This window comes from Corvus cornix, chromosome 2 (assembly GCF_000738735.6).
Source record: "Corvus cornix cornix isolate S_Up_H32 chromosome 2, ASM73873v5, whole genome shotgun sequence".
NCBI lineage: Eukaryota > Metazoa > Chordata > Aves > Passeriformes > Corvidae > Corvus > Corvus cornix.
In genome coordinates this window covers 40,376,653-40,392,555 of record NC_046333.1, presented here as the reverse complement: position 1 = coordinate 40,392,555, position 15,903 = coordinate 40,376,653, and the positions used below count along the sequence as shown (strand labels likewise).

The 15,903-nt window shown below is 40.2% G+C and overlaps 1 protein-coding gene across 12 annotated transcripts in view; it reads left to right on the top strand.

Moving 5' to 3' along the window:
• Nucleotides 1-15,903, top strand: part of RARB (retinoic acid receptor beta) — a 323,955-nt gene that overhangs the window by 255,764 nt on the left and 52,288 nt on the right. The window lies entirely within an intron of this gene.

The following is a 15,903-nucleotide window of genomic DNA, read 5'->3' as shown; positions in this document are numbered from 1 at the left end:
CTGACTCTCACGAGAATGTGGTCATAGCTGTAGACATAATCAAAGAATAAACTGAAAACTTTTTGAGACTCTTCATTGTACATCTGTAGGTCAGATATTCACTGAGATCTCACATGGCCCTTGGCTGCTCTTGTCCTTTTTCTGCATGCTGCTACCTCTCTCAACTCAGGGGTGGAATTTGGGAACAGGATCTGATCATCTGGAAATTTTTGGTGTAGTCTCTAGCTATGTAACTAGTCTCAAATCAATTTGGGAATTTAAGGATTAGCAGGTTTGTGTTTGCAAAATTTAATCTGTCAGACTTCATTGCTGGCACATCTGCCAACTGCCTTCCAGTGCTGTGATTGTCAGAGCATGAATTGATGACTGTCTGTAGGATGCAGTAATAAAATACACCACTGAAAAGTAGAGAATGTCTGAAGAGGAGATACCCAGCAGAGAAGAAATGTCAGCTACACCATGTTTGTGTGGCAATAACTGCAGGTGTGCACACAGGGAACAGTGTGCACTTCCATGCATGCAAGGAAGACGGCAGAGTGAAAAATGCTAAAGAAAAGGTATCACAAGGCAGATGCTCTCATAATTAAATTTGTTAGCATACCCTAGTGCAATGATCTTTCTTAACATTTGAAGAAAAGACTTACGATTTTCATCCTTTAGCTTAAAATAGATGTGTAGTGTTTAGTACAGTACTAATGCATGCCGAAAATGTGACAGGTGCTATATCCATATAAATAAAGTTCTGAGAATAAATTAACAAAAGGCATTTTGCTGGTTTATTTTTGTGAAATGTTATATTTTTCAGATAGTCTGTAGTTGGCCATTTTTACTTTATCCTTTGAACCTTCAGCTTCTTTCATGCTAGTGGCCTTTTGTACTTACATAAAATATCATAGTCCTGGGTTTGTGTCATTAGACAAAAACCTAAAGGATTGAAATCTGATTTCCTCCCTATTTTATAACTGTAGATACTGAATTAATGAAGGTAACTTCAGCACCTCAGTTTTAGAACCTCTTTCTGATATTGAGGTTTCTCTTGGATGTCTTGTCTGTATTTTTTTTTTTTTTTTTTAGATGCCACAAAACTATCAAAATTTAAATGTCTGTTAGGAAGAACTATGGAAAGAATATGCTGTAGCTGATTTCCTTAAGTAGGAAATCTCATCATACTCAGATGCTAACATGCAAATGGTGGTGGTGTCACTTGCTCACCCACGTTACCTCTAAGCACAGACATAATTGCAGACTGTGGCAGAAAGGTCACGTGTCCCTACAAGTTCATTATTTTTGAAAAATATGCAAAAATACACTGTAGGACCTTCACTGGCCTATTGCAAAGCATTTTCATAAATAATTAAAGCAAGATCACACTTGTCAAAATACATGAGGAAATCCATCTTGTAATGTGTTAGCTATTACTCAACAACAACAAAAAAATAATCTTCACTTATTTGCTTATTTGCAAGGCGGAGTAATTCAGCCTTTAACGATAGCTGCTGTTAAAAGAAGAAGAAAAAAAGATTATTTACATACAAAACCTGTCAGTCTATGAGAAATAACAAGATTCCAAAACAGTAACTTGGCTGCTTGAGACTGTTAATATTTGGGTTTGTTGATGCTAGCTCTTCAACAGGTTGGACTAAGGTTTTGTGGAATCTCTTCCATGGATTGAATCAAATTTCTTAGTGAATGCCAGAAAATGGCAAGAACATGATGTGGCTGCTGAATCAACCACTGATCCCTTTGGTGGACTGTCAGGTATTACATTTGCTGTTGAAATTCATCTGAAATCTCAGGTGTTGACCAACAGAAGTGGTGAGCTGGATGTCAGCAGAGAGCAGACAGCAGACTGCAACACCAGAGACTGCCTCAGAAACCTGTGTTGCCAGTTTCCACTCTTTCTCTGAAAATCGTTACCCTTTTTGACTGTTTGGTTTATTTTTCTTTTCCTTCATCTTTACACTTGCTTTCACGGCCATCAGCTGTTGGTCCTGTACTTCAAGAAAACTGCCACCTTGAACTTCTGATTTGTATCCATGCAGTCTCCTGCCTGTTTCCAAGTCTAATTTCAGCCTCTGTTCTCAATATCAGTTCTTCATGCCCCTCTTCTCTCTCCAGCCTTCTTCATACAAAAAAATACCCAGTTGCTTTGCAAGTTTCAGTAAACACTGAGAATTGAGCTCTGCTGCTTGAAGAAGCCTTATCTCCTGTGGATCTCTGCCTTTCAGTTGATTATCCTAAGTTTATTAGAGAGCCTTTGTTTCATTGAAGGCTTCTGATTGGTATGGAGCTGCAGTTTCGTGCTGATTCTCTGGTGAATCAAGGGAACAATAATAATGAAGAACTTGTGTTACAGCCTTTTGTGTAGTGAGGAAATTCAAATTTATTACCCCTTTACCTTGAAGACACATTTCCATGCAATTTCAAAGAGCTCTATTTTCTTCAAGACTTGTCACTGAAGCTGACCAGCATGTGCAGAAGCTGTTGGGATGGGGAGAGGCAACCTCATTCCATAAGAAGCTAGACTAAACATCAGCCAATCCCTTTCTTTCTCTTTTCATCTGACCATGTTGCAGTTTTCTCCTTTTTCACTTCTATTTTCCCTGCTTCTTTCTTCACCCAATTTGCAGTCTCCATTCTGTGATGTTAATCTTAAATTCACTCATTTTTCCTCCTGCATTTGCCCATTCTGTGATGTTAATCTTAAATTCACTCATTTTTCCTCCTGCATTTGCCCCTTCCTCTGTTCTGAGGTCCTTTTCTTAAGTCTTTCCCCTTTTTCCTTTCTGACTCATTTACCTTTCACTTTGAACTCCTGGCAGTCTTGTTTCCCAAGGGAAACACAAATGGAAAACTCTGCTCACATCATATTTATCTGATTAGGACCCCGATCTTTTGTTTTTCTGTGCTGGCTTTCCATTGGTTTTTTTCTAGTTTTCTCTCTGTTTTTCCTTCTCTTTTGCCTTTTTCCTTTGAGCTCCAGTGAAGCTGCTGCCACAGTGATCCTTAGTAGTCTCATCTAATGCAAGGAACATTTTTCTTTCCTCCAGATTTTGGGTCGATGGCCTCCTTTGATTCTTCCGGCTTTCTTTTTCCTGGCTTTCCAAACTCTACATTTTCATCCTATTTTACTTACTGATTTTTCAATATCTCCTTAAATGGCTCTTTATCCACTTCCTATGCTATTCCCCAAGGTTCAGTTGTTTGGTTTTCTATTTAAAAAAGAGTTGTTTACTGACCTCTTTTATGGTAGACCAATGGAGGATGTCATGGCAATATTCTGCTCATAAGAGGTATATTTTTAATTGAGACCCTTCCAGCCAGGAGCCCTTGGAGAGCTGTGGATAGTGACTATGACCTTGTGATGTTCAATTTGAGAAACACTGCGCTGTAAATTTTATCTTCCCTCAGCTGCCACCAACCAATGGATGATTTCCAAAGTACCCCTATCTCTGACTTCTCCCCTCCCATATTTCCCTGGTGTATCGTCTTGCTCACCTCACTGCTACCCTGGACACAGAGTTCTTCATGAAGACAGAACTTTCCATGCTCTCTTTGTGCCATCACCAACTCTAATCTCAGTTCTTTCAGACATCAGGTCATGATGACATCATTTCTGATCTGCAGTATTCTATTTTACCCAATCTGTTGTCATTTTTCCTCCAGAATCTGAGAATCTGGCTTCAGCTGGCTTCATTGTCAGACCATTGCTGTGGTCTTCTCACATGGGATTGGTGCCTTCTCCTGTTCTCCCTTCCTCTTTTCCCACTCACTGTCATCCTTGGTTATTATTTTTTCAGGTACCTGGGAACAACCTCCTAACCTCCTTTGCCAAATACTTCAGTGACCCTGCTGTCTTATTCATTACCAGAGTCTTCAGTATTGTGCTGTAGTAGAAAGACTGTTCTGTGGCTTGTGTTGATATACTAATCATTTAAGGTTTTTAGGGGATGGAGTATTTCATACAAGGCACTTGTGAACCACAGTGAGAGTTTCAAAGTGGTTAAAAACCCCCCAAAAATGTGCCTTTGTGTTTGTTTCTGGGTGTTACACAAAACACAAAAGCCTCGTAGCTGGTCACTGGCTTTGTGTATGTGTTAGAGTTCCAAAATCACACTGATCTTCAGAGTGTACTTGTATTTTGTAAGAAAAATTCCAGAGACAGTCCATCTTTTTTTGTGTAAAACAGTACACTGACAATATTCAGCTTATTTACAACTTTTCCATTTTGTAAACTGTGTGGCATCTCAGAGGTGGGTTTTGGAATCTACCTGTGTTGTTTCATGACCTCAGTTATAGAGTTCTGAGATCTTTCTTTTTTTTTTTTTTTTTCCCCCCAGTCTCTGGGTGTTGCCAGATAGCATGCAAACAAATTCCATAGAAAATGAGCAATTTGGATTTATCCAGCTGGTGCAAGTGGTTATAGGGCTGGTTGTCACCAAAAGCTCAGCTCTTTGGTCCTGACTTGAGTCGTTGTTGTAGCCGAGTTTGCAGAAAGGGGGCTGAGAGTAGTGGGCTGGATTCCCCACACAATGCCATCATTGTGTGGGTGAGGAGGAGAAGCTGGTGTTCTGGCAGCTTCAGCTGTCTCTGAAAGCCTTGTCTCTTGTTCTGGGCATTTAAAAGACGGCATTCCTCTGCTGACAGTCCTGCCCGGATTACTGGCTTGAATTTGGTGGGCAGCAAAGATGCCTAGAGCAGTTTCATGGGAGAAGACAGCACAGCATGTAAGAGGGTAGGTTTGCGGTCCAGCAGTTTTGTCTGAATGATGAAGATGCCTCTCTGCCTGTTATTGATGCTAAAATGTAGATAAATCTGCTTCAATACTGAGTGATTCCAAGTTGGCTTTTATCATAAAATAAGGATAGCTTTCCTTCCATCAAAGTTTTCATATAGACTCACATCTAATCTGGGATCATTAAATTAAAAGGGTAGCCACATTTAATATATATTCAAGGGTCTTCAGCTATGATGTCTATTTGTTTGACATATTCCTGACTCAAATATATATTTTTATTATGCCAAAGACTTGAAGCAGTATGGAATAACAGGCATTGATATAAACCTTGACATTTAGGTCTGTAATTTTGTAGGACTGACTCCCCAATAAAGATAAAATACACATGGGGGAAAAAAGAAAAGAGAGAAAATGAAAGTTTTTGCTTTATCCAAATTTGCTGTTAAGCCTTACAATGCTAAGCTTAGGAGAAAAGCTGTCATTTTGTTACAGTTTTTACTTAATCACTTACAGATGTGGTGTGAGGCAGTCCCACCGCTTAACTTGAGGCCCGCAATTACTTGCCTAACTTTGAAGGCTGGGCTTTCTGCAGTCTGTTAAGAGAGAGAGAAGCTCCTCTGATTGCTGATTCAAAGCATCTAGACCAGACCTGCTCTGGGTCACCCTCCAGAACAGCCTGTCCCCATGATCCTTTGGGTTAGGTGCTCAAGCACAACTGTGTTAGTGTTCTCTGAGATTATGTTCCCCGTGGTTATGTCCCTCTGGAAGCTGAGGAGCTTGGGGTTTTCCTGTTGCAGGCCATGAATCCCTGATCAGCATTGGCACAACAACTGGCTTACAAAATGCTACAGAGAGAGAGAGAGAGGAACTGGCTTTCATTTTATTTATTTGTTTGAAGTTTGATGGCAAGAATATTATTTCCACCCTAAATGATATCATGATTCTATGATACTATGCTTTGGTCTGCGAGAAATGTTGCTGAGAGACCTAAAATATTTTATGGATTGTTATAAAAAAGTTTCCTTTATGGAACAGTGTCCTTTGGGACAGATGCCTTTTCCTTTTAATAATATCTCTTACATCATGTGAGAACAGATTTGCATTTTCTTAGGCGGTTCTGGGATTGTGGAGGGATCTTAAGGAGCAGTTCTTTTTGATAACACGACTCTTGCACATGTTAGCTTCTAGCTATAATATAATTATATTTAAGCCTATATTTATGCCTCTTTATAGGGAATTAAGGATCCAGACATAGAATTTTCTCAGCTACTTAGCAGTAAAAAATAAAAGCACACTTCATAAAACTAGCTAACTAACATTCCATGTATTTGGTTTTGTTTTCTCTGCATGTTTTAATCACCTACAATTGAAACAGAAAGTAAGAAATGTAATGTTGAAAATATGTGCACAGTATGATTTGTATCAGGGGAAGAAGTAACATTGTTTGCAGCAATGCAGTTGGAAAAGCTTCTGTTGGTTCAAAGAAAAATATAGATCAGCTTGAATGATCAAGCTGTATTCGTCTCCATTTAGGCTGTATTAGTGACAGTGCCAGCAGTAGAGATGCATGCTGTCATCCATGCACAGCTATGAAAAATGCCTCAAATCATGGAAAATTGCTTCTAGTTTCAGTTAAATCAACAATACTTTTTAGAAGGTGAAAAATGTATTTTGAAATACATTTCTTCATGCTGTTAATATAATCTAATCTTAAACTGTAAGCACTTCACAGCATAGCAACATTCCAAGCCATTCATTTGCAGAAAGCTGTGCCATATGCAGAAAGACACTAAATGGGTTGCAATTGCTTTAAATATAGTACTGAAAACCTGGAAATTTTATTCATTCCGTGCTCTCAGAGGAGATCTGATTATTTTAATGCCATTGTTGAAATTTTAGCTTTTCAAATAACAAACCCAAGAAGTCCAGATGCCCTGTGAAAAAGGTGGTATCTGTTTCAGTAAGTTCTTGGTTCTTTTTTTGTTGTTGTTTGGGAGATAAAACTTTTGATAAATCCTGAATTTGTTTCAAAAATTTTAAGATGGGGAAGTATATATTAATTGGAAGCACTCTGAGAGCAAGCAAACGTGATGAAATAGATGGGATCAGGAATAAAAAAATTTTCTTACCAGCTTTATTAAAATCACTCCCTGGGTTGTGTGAATGCCATGAATGAAGAAATAAAACTGCTTGCTAACTATGACAGATAGCAAAAATGTAAATTGTGTTACGTGCTAGGTATGCTTTCCAGTGCTTTGGACCCAGGTCATGGGTTACAGCTCAGCTGCTCCCCTGCACTGGGCTTCTGGAGCAGAGATGGACCAAGAGCAGCAGTGTCTCTATGAGAGTACAGCACATACATCCACATCTACTCTTCCTCTTACCCTGCCTGTTGCCTTGTCATAGACCAAGGGTTCATCTTAAGCTGTGAGAATAGTTGTCTTTTACTAATTACTGTAATTTTTTCTGGCAACCATGCTGGTGCAATAAAAGCGCAGAGATTATCCCAAATTAACTTTCTAACTGTGCTAACCCTGCTGCTCCACTTATTTGTGAGCACAAGGGCTAATGTCCTGTGGAAACAGGAACTGGAAAGTACTCTCTTATTTTCCATGAACTGTCAAATAATGATGTATACTTGTTTGGCTTAAATCTTGCACTCCCTTCTCTCATAAAATTCCTGATACCATCAGTGAAGGCTTTCTCAAAAAAGAACAGCAGTGTCTGACTCGTGAACTCTGGTGTGTTGTGACCAGCCACATTTTGGGGCACAGCTTTGCCGTGCTGTGTACCTGGAAGGTTTCTGGTACCAAGTAGTGTTCCTCCTGCAGGCAGGCATCCCCTGTGTACAGTTTGGGTGCAACTGTCCTGTTTCAGAGGCCAAAGGAGTTGACTAAGGTAGATGTGGACTGTCCCATCATATGCTAGCAAGCCATAGTGCCCGTGACTGTTCCAAGAGCATTTCCTGATATAAATGTAGCCTTTAGTCCTGTTGACCTTGCATATCTTTTCAGGGTGTTTGGACACTAACCAGTCCATAATAATTACAGGTTTTTCACTGTTATTATTAAGAAACTAAAATTGTTGAGTCTTACTCTTTTGGTAGTGTCTATGCCTTTCTCTACCTCAGAATATACACTGTAAAAAGAAAAAACTTCAAATTTATATGTGCATTGACATGTTGTTATTGGAGTTGAATCATGGTATCTCACCAAGGTGGATGATGAAGGGTCCTTGTAGATGCATTTGTCACATTTCTATCCAGATTTCACCTGTCCATAGCTGTTGTGGCTTATTAGCAAATGGCTGAGAGAGCTCGGGCTCACACTGGGTCAGTAAAGCGTGTGTGGTTTACAACACCTTCAGCAGAATTAAGTAAATTAGATGCTCACGTAGAAGTGCCATCGATGCAAATCGCGCCGTGAGGTACCGACTAGAGATGCCAGAAGCAGGTGGGCTGCAATTCTGGCTGGCACACTTGCCTGCTGAGAGGTTTGCATGCAGGGAATGTGGAGTATGTTTTTATTTTCCTGTCACTAGGTTCTAATGGGTTTTACTTTTTCAATTTTCTTCACTAGAAAGAGGGAAAAACCTTTTATTTTGTTCTCATCTTGTCAATCTATTTCATACCTCTCCATTAGTTTAAGGACCACATGTGGCCTTTAATTAGAGTTGTAGAGTACAGGCTGTCCTGTACATGCCCTGCAAATTGTACAGATGTAGGAAAAAATGTGGCTTTCCACCATATTTAACACAAGATTTTATAATATGATCTTTAAAAGTACTGTTTGCAGAGGTAATCCAGTAAAGGAAATAGGAATATCAGACCAAACATCTCAGAAATTAAATACTCTGAGATTTTCTTATAATAGTACTAGCCTCCTTTTTTTTTTTTGATACTGTGCCACATTTATGCAATTGCAAATGTATAAAATTACAATGAACTAGCTTTCTAACTCTGGAACTGTATTAAAATAAAGTCTGGTTAATGAAAAATTGATAGAGAAGGGTATACAATTGATTTGTTGAATTTAGATTTAGGATAGCTTGCTGCACCCCATAAGAAAGTGCACTGTTTTTCCTGGAGGAAAAAAATAGTAGAATAGTTTGCCAAGAGTAGTTCTCTCTGAGTGTGATTTTGGTGCTGGAGAGATGGTTGAGGTCACTGCTGTGCTTACTTTAGGCATCTTTTCAAATTGTAATTTTTTTAGCAAGTACTTAAAGCCTCTCTGATTGGCACGTCTTAGAGAAGTAAATCCAAAATTAAGGGCTTTCATAATGGTAGAAAATGGAATTAATCATTATCTAATTCTGTTCACACTTATGTATTAAGTAGCTATTCAGATGCTCTTTGTTTGCTACAATTTTGGAATTTATTTTGAAAGATACACCTATCTATATTTTCTGGTTATTGTAGACCATCATCCAGTTTGTAAATGGTCAGCTTCCCAATTTGAAGGAATACTTTGGCCTTGGAAAGTGGCCTTCCATTGCTATCTGCACTTACTGATTGACCTGATAATGGAAACAGAGGTTCTTTCTAATCCTGAATGAAGTGTTCCTTTGAGAAAATTTCCTAGAGGGGTATTTGCTTTAGATTCTTCTGGAAATGGAGTGCAATTGAATTTGTACCATGGATCCCAGAGCTGTTCAGATTTGTGGAGCTGGTCTTTGTCTGTTGCTGTAGCAGAAAAGACAACTGGATGTAATTTTCTGAGATTCAGTATTTCCAGTGAAGTCAGCTTTAGAGATTCTTTATCCAATTTGTTTATTATATACCTTCTTCTTTTTCTTTGTCCTGTAAAACAAAACAAATGCCTTACTAAAAAAAAACTTTCACTTTTGACTACCCGTTAAAAAGAGCAGAAACTGACCAAGTTGAGTTTACAGCTGTGTGCCTATCTTTCCCTCTTTGTATCAAGATTTTGCTGTAGTCTTGAAATATGGATACCTTGTCTCCTGAGAATAATGTAAATTATATACATGTTGTGTCCTTCTTCCTGTTTCATATTATTCTTATTTTTTCAGAGGAACTTCCCACATACAGGGGACACCTCTAGGTGTGACACCTGTGCATCTCAGTACTCCAGTTATGAAAACTTGTAGTTTTAAAGAAGTCATGCACCCAATTCTGTAATTGGTACTTTTGGTATATTGGCATAGAAACTGTTTAACTGGTGTGCTGCTGCAGCTGGTTTGCCAAATATTCAGAGTCCCTACTCATAAATTGTTCTTCCTTTTGATAATAAGCAGGAGCCCCCACGGTTTCCACAGCTCAATTCAGGAGACAGCTGAGAAGGAGAAGAACATTTTTGTATATAAAGTCCCTTATGATTTCACGTGGCCATGCTTAAAATTTCTCATTTAATATATTTTAGTGGGAAAAGTTACTATGAAATAAAAACTGGATCATAATACTTATACTTTAGAGGGGAAAAAATATATTGTTTCTGGATTCCCTGTCTAGAATAATGGATACATAAATTATAAGGTGAGACACAGTTGCAAGTAGTGCCAAAAATGTAGATTTGGTTGGCTGTAAATGCAGTCAGTGATTTCACTCCAGCTATTCAGAACCCAGTGCCGGAGGGGAGAGCCAGCAGCCCCCAGCCAGTGCACGTGAGCAGGGTCTGCCATTGCCTGGTGTCAGGGAAACTGATCAAATGCTTATGAAGCAAGTTTGTTCTCGTTTTAGAGTCTCTTTAAAAGCGACAATTTAATGGGACCCATTACTGTCAGCTGTGGCCGGTTCCCTCTGCCTCCTCCCAGGCGCTTAACAGGGAAAGCAGAGATTTATAGCTGTGGCGTAACCACTCCAATGGGCTACTGTTCACTCCTCCTGCGAGTGTCCTGGCTGGCTGCTCTCCAGATGAATCTTCCGAACAGGGGAGAGGTCTTCCTTGTCTCTGGAGTGCTTGCGTTGCTTGGAGCCCTGTGCACCTGTGATAAATATATATGCAAATTATTAGTTCCTCGCTTCAGTGTGCACCGTGATCCTTACATGCTTTCTGCTGATCCTAAAGAATGGCAGTGCTCCAGATTTAGCAATATTTAAGCAGAGCATGTAAGAGAGAGAGCTCTGCAAGCCATCATTTTTTAAATGAATAAGAACTACCATTTTTTACGGGTTTTTTTTGGATCAGGGGATCAAGGCATTTCTCAGATGCTGCTGCAAATGGTCTTGCCCAGTCCACATTTGTCGATAGTAATGCCCAGAGACTGTTACATGTACAGAAACAAAAGTGAAAACTACATACTTTTTTTAAAGGAAAGAAAAAGGAGTGTTAGGTGAACAGGAGAGATGCAAGCACAGCATCCAGGAACCAAATGGATGAACTAACTAAAAAGACCTTTCATCTTACTCTAAGTCCATGTGATTTTCGTAAACTGAAAGAATGATCGTCTTGTGATTATATGAGCTCTGTGCTTGAATCTGGCCATTGATTGAAGTCTGGCAGGGGAGGGAGAAAACAGGAAAACATCTTGCTAAGATTTTCCTGTGTTTGATTAATCAGCTTCAGTTCATTCACTCATCTCTGAAAGGTCATGTTTTCTCGTTGTTAAAGTTGCCCAGTCTGAGACTCTCCCTTGCTTCCCTACAGCTTGGCTGAATGATCCACCGGTCAAGGTGGATGCAGCACTGCATTTGTCCTGAAAGCTGTGATGCTTTTTCAGCATCTCAGTATGATTTGTGTTGGGGTTTGCAACAAGATGCATCTCTCCGATTAGTGTTACCCTAAAAGTCTTTATTGCTTGGAGGAACTAGTCAGTTGATTCCTCTGGCTCTGTTTCTGCAGTTGCTAATCCCTTGTACTGGCACAAGACTGCATTTCATCCACCTTTCTCAGCCTGCTTTCCCATATTGTCCAGACTGTTTTGACCGTGGGTGCTTTGACTGTGTACAGAAACTGGGCAGGGGGATATGGCCACCATCTCACTCTTAAAAATGGTGGGTTTTCCAAGTTGGTCCAGCTCCAACTCATCCCTCTGCTGTCGCCTTTGGTAATGAGTTTCAGCTGCAGTGTGGAAAGGTAATTTTCCTTGACTACTGCCAGTACTAGAGAGCCAGACTTGCATATTTCTGGGTGTTTACTTGAACTCTGTTTTCTAGTCTCCAGGCATCCAAGTTTCACTAAACTCTAGGCTTTAGAGGATTTTAGTGGATAGCTCTATATTAGCAGAGTTTCTTTGTTGCTGAACACAGGGGAATGAGAGTGCAGCATAAAGTAGTAAGTACAAGATATTACTTGCCAGATTTCAAGAGATCTGGTACAACATATTTGTTTAGACGTCAACTGTCAAAACTAAGAGCAAAAAAAAAATTATGGGGAGATAATGAATGTGTGTTGATGAGTCACTCAGATAGATGCCTGAAAACTGTACCAGGAAGCATAATGCTCAAGACATCTGGTTTATTTTGGCATGTTTATGTCCATGTTATTTCTTCTGAGTATTTTTAGGTTTCTTTCTGCATTGTTTTCACATGTCACTTCATACCTCATCAGAAACTTCTTTGCTGCGGATCGGGCACGTTTTAAAACTCCTCCCAGGTCAAAGAGAATAGAAGCATGCTGGATGTTGAAGGCAAGCAGGGGCCATGCTGTGGCATGGCCAAAGCCAGCTCTTTGCCAGCACCCACAGGCACCCACCCAGCCAGCCAGGCTCAGGCTGGGCTGCTGCATTGGCTCCAGGTCAGCTGGGGCGAGAGCAGGGAACAGCTGGCTGTGCATGCAAACTGTGCAGATCTCTCTGCTAGCGCGAGGGGAATTGCACCTCAGCCAGCTTGCAGGCATATATAAATATTTGTGGCATAGTTTGCATTATTGTTTCAGCTGAGCTGTAAACATTCGGTTGCTGATAGCGGGAAAGAAACTAGCGCCGCTATAAATTTCAGATGGTGCAGAAATGCAGGGATTTTTGTATTGGCTGACAATTAAATAAAATCCCTGTGCCTCTTCTGATAAATAACTCTGCTGCCAAATATATGCGGGAACTCTGCAAGCCTTTGTGGGGAAGGCTGGGAGGGGAAAAGAAGGAGGACACAAAGCCTGCCTGTGCGGGGAATTTCCTTGGAGCACGCACACCCCTTCTTTCTCCCATGTAGGTTTGTGTTTGAGCTTGCCCTTTCCTCTTCACGTTTCCATCTCTGCCAAGCAGCTAAATGGAGAGGTTAATTTGAGAGACTTGTACAAGTAATTGCAGCATGGTAATTCCGTAGCTAACATGAGTCTTTTCCTTGTCCTGCCTGCTGCAGGAACCTGCATGTCACTGCATGAGCATAGCTTGGTGGAGATTTTTTGTTTGTTTTTACTAGGAGGTCCACTACTTTGTTAGAGTAGCTGTTGTTCAGTGTCTTTCCATTGTAGCTCTGTGCAAAAAAAACTCCCCATGTGCATCCTAGTAAAATTGTGACATTGTCCAAAGAAGATGGTCCCCCTGCTCCAGCCATCTGAAAACCCAGTGGATAAAAACAAAGACACGAATTATGAGCGTAAACCAGAATCAGTCAGACGATTGAGGGATAACAATTTGAAAAGTCTTCTGTGATACAGTGCTTCCATGCAGGAGGGCAGCTACATAAATGGTTTGGAAAAGTGTCATTCTTTACGAAGAAATACTGCGCTTAATTAATTCTTGCTCCTGGGAGGTCAACCTGGGGCACTCATTATTGTCTTAATTGGTGGTATAAATCCTGAGGCACTGGAGGGGAAGAGAGGAAAAAAACGATGAGCAGTTAGCAACATACAGCCTTTTGGATAAGTGCTAGCCAGTTGTACAACCATCCTAGTGACATTTTACGGTTTTATTGGGTTATAGGTCTGATCCTTCACAAATTAGGTTAAAGGGAATTGATTTGCATAAACAAAAATATAAAACAACAGCAAAATGCGATAATTCATTCATGAGTTCTCCATTAAACTGTGGGAAATAACTCAGAAAAGCACTTCTTTGATCTCTTGTTATTTGTATTAAATTATATTCATTACTCTTCCCATCTGGAGTTTCATAGCAGGCCAAAAATCATCCTACAGACATGACTGAAAGGAAGTTAACTGTAACTTTTTAATTATATACATTCCATCTCCTTTTTTTTCTTAATTTGAAAAAAGCAGATGGAAGCGCATACCAGCGCCTTCCTCTCCGTTTAAATCACTGAAGTGGAGAAGCAGAAAATCTCAGCCGTTCTTTCCCCTCACATATTGTTTCAAGGTGATGACTGTTCTGTCTGGAGACTTTGACATGTTTGCTAAAAAGGTCAGGAGTTCAGTAAAAATCGAAATTGTGGAAAAATACGTGCGTAGTCTTAGGGATGCCGTGGTACCCTCGCTGGAAGAATCCGGTTGTTGCAGATTTGCAGCTGATGGAACACATCTCCCCTGTTTTGTTGGTAGCTGCCTCTCTGCCAGCTGGCCAGCAGAAGTGTTTCAGACTCCCCAGAAAAAAAAAAGTAGTCAATGTTTTGATGGTTTGTGGCATGTTTTTAACATTAAACCAAGGTTTGTGGAATCAGAAAATGCTTTGTCATGGGGCACAATAAAAAATGGTGTTTCTTTCCAGCCTCACCAGTGGCCGATGGCTAATTGGCGTTACTAGCCCCATGAACAATTTTCTTCAAGCTCTGTCATCAGAATTTTCTTTTTTTTTTTTTTTTTTTTCCCTGTGAAGCCCATAAGACCTTTTTCACCTTAGGAACTATTAGGATTTATCAAACCTGGCCTGCTCTGTCTTTGCTGGCAACTTTTTTGTAGTTGCAGATGAGTATCCCCACTGTGGTAGCTTAGAGAGGAGTGACATGTTCCTCATCTGCTTGTCCATGTCCTTTGGGCCCTTTTCTCTTTTTAAGAAATGAGAAAATCCTGAGATATTTCAAACTTTTCCATTTGTGCTACAACAATGAAAAGATAATAGACCTTTTTTTCCCCAGAGTGGGTTCCTCTTAGATGCACAGGTCTGTATTTCCATATGCAAGATGTGGGATGACAGCTGCTTATTTTTATTGTGTTTTGAGTTCTGTCAATTAAAAAGAATGAAAATCACTGCCACACTGGTTTCCAGAGAAAATTTAGGTTTCTTTGGGTGTGGAATCTTAGGGCTGCTCTTCATCTACAGAGTAAATGGCTAGACAAGCAGAACTGTGGAGGGCAAGCTGGAAATACCATCAATGACAAACAAAGCCAGAGCCCTTCCCAGGGCGGGCTGATGCTGAGCTCCTCCACCACTGGCTGGCTGGCATCTCTAGGTGCTCTCTACCAGCTACTGGCATTTAACAGGATTTTTTCATTTGTTTTTGCCAAGTTCTGCCTGTCCTGCCCTGACGTACATCAGCAGCACAATTTCCCTGCTTTCTGGCAGCAAGCCTTCCTTTACTTATTGTTGTAGCTGCTTCCATTTTGTGCCAGCGGTGGTTTCCAGCCACAATGTCAGATAATTAATTTGTTTATTCTGCAAGCCGTGACTTCCAAAGTGTGATAGACAGCGCAGACATCCTGGAAAAGTGCTGTGCAACTGGGAATAAGCTCATTTGAGCTTCCTTTTAGATAGCTGTTTTGGTAGCTTTCATTACTTGTGGGGTCTCCTGTTCTGGCTGCAGCCATTTTGCAGTGTGTTTTGTCTATATGGTATCACTGAACAGCATATGCTGGGTTATAAGTCTTTTATAAGCTTTTCTATGCAACTCCAGTTGTGGGTTTGCATGTTACCAAGGCCTCCCAGAGCAAATATTCCTGGTTAACAACTAAAAATTGTGTGTCTTTGCCCTAGCTTGATTGCTGATCCTATACCAGGATTTGGTGAGGAAGGGATTTTTTGTTCCATGACTGCTGCCACTAGTTAATAAAAATACTGCAAACTACATTTAGTTCATGTAGGTACCTGGGCAATTCCCTGGTCAAAGAACAAAGCAGTTTTGTGCAGATGCTGTCACTGAGATGTACCTTAAATGTCTATTGATGCTCCAGAGAGAGCAGGAATGGGGCTTTACCTTCTCTAAATACATTTTACAGGGTTAACAAGGATAGAGGGTAACTTAAATGATTAAAATAGAGTGATTGAAAAGAGGCCATGCATCACAAACATTTCTTTCGTAAAAAGCGCACATATTTGCCCAGCCCTATTTTGGAATAAAGCTAAGGGCAGAGGTTTCAGGTGTGTGGTGGGTTGGATTT